The sequence below is a fragment of the Rhododendron vialii genome, chromosome 13a (genome assembly GCF_030253575.1).
Source record: "Rhododendron vialii isolate Sample 1 chromosome 13a, ASM3025357v1".
In the NCBI taxonomy this organism is placed as follows: Eukaryota; Viridiplantae; Streptophyta; class Magnoliopsida; order Ericales; family Ericaceae; genus Rhododendron; species Rhododendron vialii.
Window position 1 is genome coordinate 34,179,974 of NC_080569.1, and position 7,135 is coordinate 34,187,108.

The 7,135-nt window shown below is 41.2% G+C and overlaps 1 long non-coding RNA gene across 2 annotated transcripts; it reads right to left on the reverse strand.

The window, feature by feature from the left end:
• Nucleotides 1-527: 527 nt before the first annotated feature.
• Nucleotides 528-6,099, reverse strand: LOC131315333 (uncharacterized). 2 transcript variants are annotated; one of them, XR_009196691.1, is made up of 3 exons: nt 5,159-6,099; nt 3,661-5,116; nt 528-856 (listed from the first exon to the last, which is right to left on the reverse strand). It is a non-coding gene; the product is annotated as an uncharacterized LOC131315333 (long non-coding RNA). The 2 variants fall into 2 exon arrangements; XR_009196690.1 differs by lacking the exon at nt 3,661-5,116 and having other exon boundaries at nt 5,318-6,099.
• Between the last annotated feature and the right edge of the window lie 1,036 nt (nt 6,100-7,135).

The window sequence follows — 7,135 nt, forward strand, 5'->3', positions numbered from 1 at the left end:
GGCCGAGCCAGCATCGACACCTCTACCCGGGGACACGACAAGGAAACTTTTGTTTATTTTAGAAGCTTTTTCAGGGAATAAATATTCATAAGTTCAAAAAGATTGGTCCTGAAGCATAATATGAAACATATGTGCCTGAAAGCCGATAAAAAAACATATGTGCATGTATAATAAACGTATACACCATTAGTCAATAACACATTCAATGGAAGCTTTCACCTATTCAATAAAAGCCCTAGAATACTAAGTGGTGCTTAGAAATAACTAATAAAATGATAAAACCGGAAAATAAATTCAATGACTGCCACCGCGTCCATGTTCTAACTTTCTGAGAGTGGTTATCTTTGTATTCATGCATGTATCCATGTTTGCGCTACGTAACCTCCGTGGTACCCATCTCCCACTTTTATAGACCTGTGTGTATCCAATATAGGTCGACAAGGGAATCGAGAAGGTGGTCGGAAACTATAGCAAAGTGTACTCACTGAAGCAAGAACCGAAATTATATCACGAGACCCGCACACAAATAAAAGAAGAGAGCTGAATATGAGTTAGACGACTGTCTTCTGGTTCATAAGTTCCTGAATAGCTAAAACAACAGCAACTGCGTCTTCCAGTAAGCAAGCAGTAAAAATTCCTCTACTCACTGCACCAAGGACAGATATATCTCGAGATACATACTCCAAGAAAAAAATAGCCGAATAGGAATTAGACAACTTTTTCCCAGTTAACAAGTTCCTAAATATGCAACCAAAAGCAGCAAATACGTCTTCTAGTTAGCAAGCACCAAAAATTCCAGACCAAGTCAGTCCCTCACCAAGCAAAGCCACAAATCATCTTGAAAGAGTTAATTGACCTGCAAAGAACACCACCAAAAATAAATAAAAATGCTGGCACAGAGACTTATTTTGTAAAAACCTGCAATAGTCCACCTCCCACAACGTTAAATTATTTCTTATTTTTAGCCTTCGGCTGCAAATTGGAGAACAGTTGGTAAATTTGGTAAGTCACGTAAGCACCACGAGGGGAGTTGAACCCAGAAGCAGAACCTTTTGAAACAGATTGAAGGGCAAAAAGTGCCTTTTCAGCAAGAGCCCATTAGCTTCAAATTAGATGGCTTAAACAAGATCACACGTTTATAACATCTGGATGCAAAGTACGCAGGAGTAAACAAGACAAGGAAAAGAAGAAGAATCACCTACAACTATAACAAATCAAAGATAATCATTGACAAAGACCTGTTGTTCATATGCCTTTAGTAAGTCAACCCCTTCACCAAAACTACACATACTCGGGAGTCATGAATGTATATTAATTATTCATTTCTCATAGACAGGGAAATGGCAACAAAAGTACATACTTGGAACTGAAATCGAGGAATGGAAATTGGAATATCCCAAGCTTCTTATGAGATACAAACATGCTGATACTAAATGTATCATCATCCCCAAAGTGCGAACAGAAAACAAGTAAATCAAAAGTAGCCTTCACACTCTTAAGTAATGCCTATGAGTTGGTTTTTCATGTGTAAAATAATAGGATTGAGAAAAAAGGCCCTGTACAGACTACAGACCATTCCAACAGGTCCAATAAGTTTCCAGTTAGCGTCAAAGAAAGAAAAGTAGTGTGTTTTCTTCTTATGGTTTATCGTACTTCATTTGGGTCGGATATTTCCTTCTCTTAGTCTACTTCATTTTCCATGATTTCATGGTCACTACGTTTTTTGTTGTCTATTCTATCTCTTGTATAAATATGTGACCACCGTACGTTCTTATACTCAATCAATCACTACATAATTCTCTCTCCAAATATTGTTATAAGGTATAGAGCTAGATTTCCAGATGTAGCCTCTTCCCACTGCCATTCCCACAGTCTCTAAGCTGCCAGACCACCATCACCTTAAACCATCCCTGGTTTTTTCCATTAATTATAAACCACATCGCCCCCACACCATCGTCATCATCAAACCATCTAACACCCAAGGAGTCTTAGCTCCACCAAGCAAACCACCAGAAACTCTGTAATGCACACCCACAAGCAGCTTGTCCGTCGGCGCGAGTTCCCCCTTGCCTCCACAGGCTCTGCGAGTTTCAGCCACCACCTGACCTGTGACCTGATCCTAACCTGAACCTCCCACCTGCGAACCCGGATACTTGTGACCTCACTGATTCAAGTACTTAAAACCTGATCTGTCCCCTATATAGCTGATGGATCTCACGTTCATGTTAGTCATCTACGACCAGAATCAACTGCTCATGTGGCTCTTTATTATCCTATTCCGATACTTATCATAATTTTACTTTGTTCTAGTTTTTGGTTATCAGGTGCATGATCCAGAAACAGGACTTGGGATACGCTGTGAGACACGATGCCCATCTGAGCTCACCCACCTCATTTTAGCCCCCCCACTTTCATTCTCTCCCATGAGTCGTTGGCATTCTAGGTTACAACAATGATTCTCAGTCTACGTTCTTTGGTACCCTGTGGTCAATTAGTTGCTGGCAGCTTATCTTGTTAACTAGCAAAGCAGCAACCTGCATCACAATTCAATAACAGTTCTATTTCTTTTGCACATTTTGACTTGGTAGGTTCTGTTTTCCAGGTATCTTCTCCCAATTCTACTTGTACTTTACCGTTTGATGTTATGATTCCTCACATTTTACTTGTTTACATAATGTTCAAAAAGAATCAGAGACTCACCACCATAGTTAGTTAGGCCGAGAGGTGCACCGAGAATCTAAGGTCTGCACGCGAGGCACACAGTAAGGCAACAAGAAAATAGGATAGCTTACCCAATTAATTCAAAAGACAAACACTAAGACAGTGTATTTAGGAAGTGAACCATTCAATGAGCCATGAAAACATCTACCAAATATCAGATAGCAACAAATTCTTACATAAACAAGAACCAAAATGTTAAATAAGCTTTATGGAATCAAGGCAAAAAATAAAAACAGCGGATACCCAACATTAAGAAACAAAGTTATGCACTATATCGTAGGCATTGACTATTGAGTTTCTTATGAGCCAAAGTTCATGCAACCACTTTAACCTTAAAGAGGCACAAAAACACCCAAAACATATCATGGGAAGGAAAACTGGTACATCCATTTCCCATGAGGAAATAGAAAATAAAATTCGCAAGAAACAATCTGAAAGAATGAAAAGATCACACCTTTAATCAGAAGAAGTGTTATGTTTGGCAGGCATGCAAAGAATTCCTAACAAGGGGTGAATTCCTAAGTCTCATGGTCATCCAGAATTCTAAACAACTTGGAAAACTGTAACAGTCCAACAAGATTCTCCCAACCTCCACACACCCCATCTCTTCTGGGAATCGTCCATATTTTCAAAACTCCTAGCAAATGCGCCTCGATACTAAAACTTTCAATAAATCAGCACCTACACCCCGTGTGGTTTGCTCAATACGCAGATTCCCACAAACCCACCCAAACCACCCCCCCCCCCCCCCCCCCCCCCCCCCCCCCCAACTTCATTTATCAGTACACAACTTCCCACAGTTTACTTTTTCTATTGAATTCACGAGATATTGTGCTGCTTTTATAAACTGAGAGTGGGAAGAAAAAAATTTGGGACAAACTCAAAATTTAATGCAAAAGGCACACATTTCTTCATCTCTTTATTCAACTAAAAGCCCACCTCATCTGTAGCCACCACCTCTTGCCACCGTTGGAAACCTCCACACCTATCACCAGATCACCTCCTCCATCCCTCACAACACCCCCGCCAGGTCCGCCACCACCTGCTCCTACCAGAAACTTTGTAACCCACACCCACATGCAGTTTGTCTGTCGGGGCGAGTTCCCCCTTGCCTCCACAGGCTCTGCGAGTTTCAGCCAAGCTCTGACCTACGACCTGATCCTAACCTGAACCTCCCACCTGCGAACCCGGATACTTGTGACCCCATTGATTCAAGTACTTAAAACCTGATCTGTCCCCTATATAGCTGATGGATCACACATGCATGTTAGTCATCTACGACCAGAGTCAACTGCTCATGCGACTCTTTATCATCCTATTCAACACTTATCGTAATGTTACTTTGTTCTGGGTTATTGGTTATCCCATTCTCAGTCTACATTCTTTGATCCCCTATGGTCAACTAATAAGGTTAAAACAATGATTCTCAGTCTACGTTCTTTGATCCCCTGTGGTCAACTAATGAATGCTAAAGTTGAAAATGTTGGCAGCTTATATTGTCAACTAGCAAAGCAACCTGGATTCCCATTCACTAATAAGGGTTCTATTTCTTTTGCACATTTTGACTTGGTACGTTCTGTTTTCCAGGTATCTTCTCCCAATTCTACTAGGGGAGGATCGAAGTACTTTGCCGTTTGATGTTATGAATTATGATTCCTCACATTTTACTTGTTTAATATAATGTTCAAATGAAATCAGAGACTCACCAACATAGTTAGTTAGGGCGAGAGGTTCACCGAGGCTCTAGGGTCTGCGTGCGAGGCGCAAGGTAAGGCAATAAAAAATAGGGAAATAGCTTACCCAATTAATTCAAACACTAAGACAATATGTATTTAGGAAGTGAACCAGTCAATGAGCCATAAAAAACATCTACCAAATATTAGATAGTAACAAATTCTTACATAAACAAGAACCAAAAATGTTAAATTCGCCATATAGAATCAGGAGAAAAAAAAATAAAAAACAGTGGATACCCAACATTAAGAGGCAAAGTTATGCACTAGCCAAAGGTCATGCAACCATTTTAACCTTAAAGAGGCACATTAGCACCCAAAACATATTGTGGGAAGGAAAATTGGTACATCCATTTCCCATGAGGAAATAGAAAATAAAATTCGCAAGAAACAATCCGAAAGAATGAAAAGATCACACCTTTAATCAGAATAAGTGTTATGTTTGGCAGGCATGCTCAAGAATTCCTAACAAGGGGTGCATTCCCAAGTCTCATGGTCATTTAGAAAGCAAACTGTAATAGTCCAACAAGATTCTCCCAACCTTCCCACACCCCATCTCTTCTAGGAATTGTCCATTTTTTCAAAACTCCTAGCAAATGCGCCACCTCGATACTAGAACTTTCATCAATCAGGTAAATTTCACCTACACCCTGTGTGGTTTGCTCAATATGTTACCCCCCCCCCCCCCCCCCCCCCCCAACCACAAACTTCATTTATCAATACACCACTTGACTTCCCACAGTTTACTTTTCTATTCGAATTCACGAGATATCTGCTTTTGTAAACCGAGAATGGGAATAAAAAATCTGGGACAAACTCAAAATTTAATGCAAAAAATGAAGTATAGGAAAAAAGAAACATACCCAAAATTGTTTCCAGGAATGTTCAGAACTTAAGTCCATGTCCACTCCGAAGGAGATTCGGGAGGCTGTCTCAAAATTCCTTGGCATAGCCCTCATCGCCCAAGACCAAACAAAGAACGTAATGCAGCTTCGGCAATGCATCGGGCAAAGCTCAGAGCAGTTCCTTCATAAGCTTTCCGTTTGATTCTCCGCGATCTAATTTATCATCCCGTCCGTGTTCTCCCATGCGTTCGTCTGATGTCTGGCTGAACCTGTGAACATGGCCGATGCAGAAGAAGAGGAACTTCAACCCCAGGATTTCTATGAGTAGCTAAACGACAATATACACCGGAGTTCGTCTGATGTCTGGCTGCAAAAAACTGATGGGGGAGTAACAAAAATTTTGGGAATGTCAAAAACGTTTCTTAAGCTCTTTAATGGTGTTTTAGATTATTTAAATGTTGTCCATGAAAAAGACATGTTCGACGGAGACTTAAGACATAATATTCGAATAGAACTAGAGGGAACCGGGGCCGGTCTTTCCCGGGTGTCCATGGTTGTTAGATTTTCTGGTATCCCTCGAGGTGGAACCGAAGAAGAGGTAGGGAGAGGTATATTGAACGACGTTACCGCTTTAAGGCTGATGGTTTCCGCTTTAGTTAAGAAATTCCCAAGCTCTGCAAGAGCAACAACCCCTCTGCTCGAGCTTCTTCTGGGACGACATATATAAACCACGAAAGTATATGACTTTAAACGAGATTAAGGAGATTGCCTCCTACAGCTACAGTCACCCTTTGTTTTTTGACAAAATCAATGGTACAAGGTGTATGAGATACGCCACCGAGATACGGTGACCTTCGATCATTTTATCGCTTTGGATGGATACTACCCAAAGCGAACATGACAGGTCGGACGCCGCTAGGGTTTCGATACCGATCTTGAAGCATAATCCCTCCTCTCTTTTGTACTAAGTCTTCTCGCCAATCGTAAAGGAGCTTTTGGAGAGGGAGAGGCGGCTAGTTTTCGCTGGTATTAGGGAAACAGCAATCAACGAGAATCCGCGACGTCCAACCTGTCATGTTCGCTTTGGGGTAGAAACCATCCAAAGTGATAAAATGAACGAAGGTCACCGTATCTCGGTGGCGTATCTCATACACCTTGTACACCAAAATGCACCACCTTGATTTTGTCAAAAAACAAAGGGTGATTGTAGTTGTAGAATGCAATCTCCTTACTCTCGTTTAAAGTCATATACTTTCGTGGTTTATATATGCCGTCTCAAGCACAGGTGTTGTTGCCTTACAGGGGTTGGGAATTTCTTAACTAAAGCGGAAACCATCAGCCTTAAAGCGGTAACGTCGCTCAATATACTTCTCCCTACCTCTTCTTCAATTCCACCTCGAAGGACACCAGAAAATCTAACAACCATGGACACCCGGAAAGACTGACCCCTCTGGTTCTATCCGAATAATATTGTGTGTCGTAAGACTCCATCGAACATGTCTTTTTCATGGACAACATTTAAATAATCTAAAACACCATCTTAGCTTAAGAAACGTTTTCGACATACCCAAAATTTTTGTTACTCTCCCATCAGTTTTTTTTGCAGCCAGACATCCGAGGAACTCCGGTGTATATCGTCGTTAGCCACTCGTAGAAATCAGAAATCCTGGGGTTGAAGTTCCTCTTCTTCTGCATCCGCCATGTTCACAGGTTCGAGTTGTGCTTCTGCATCTGCCATTCTCGTAGAAACCGGGGTACCTGTCATTCACCGAGCGGCCTGGCATATTTACCCTTGTGCCCTCCCCATTTGTGTACAAACGACTGATATATATATAT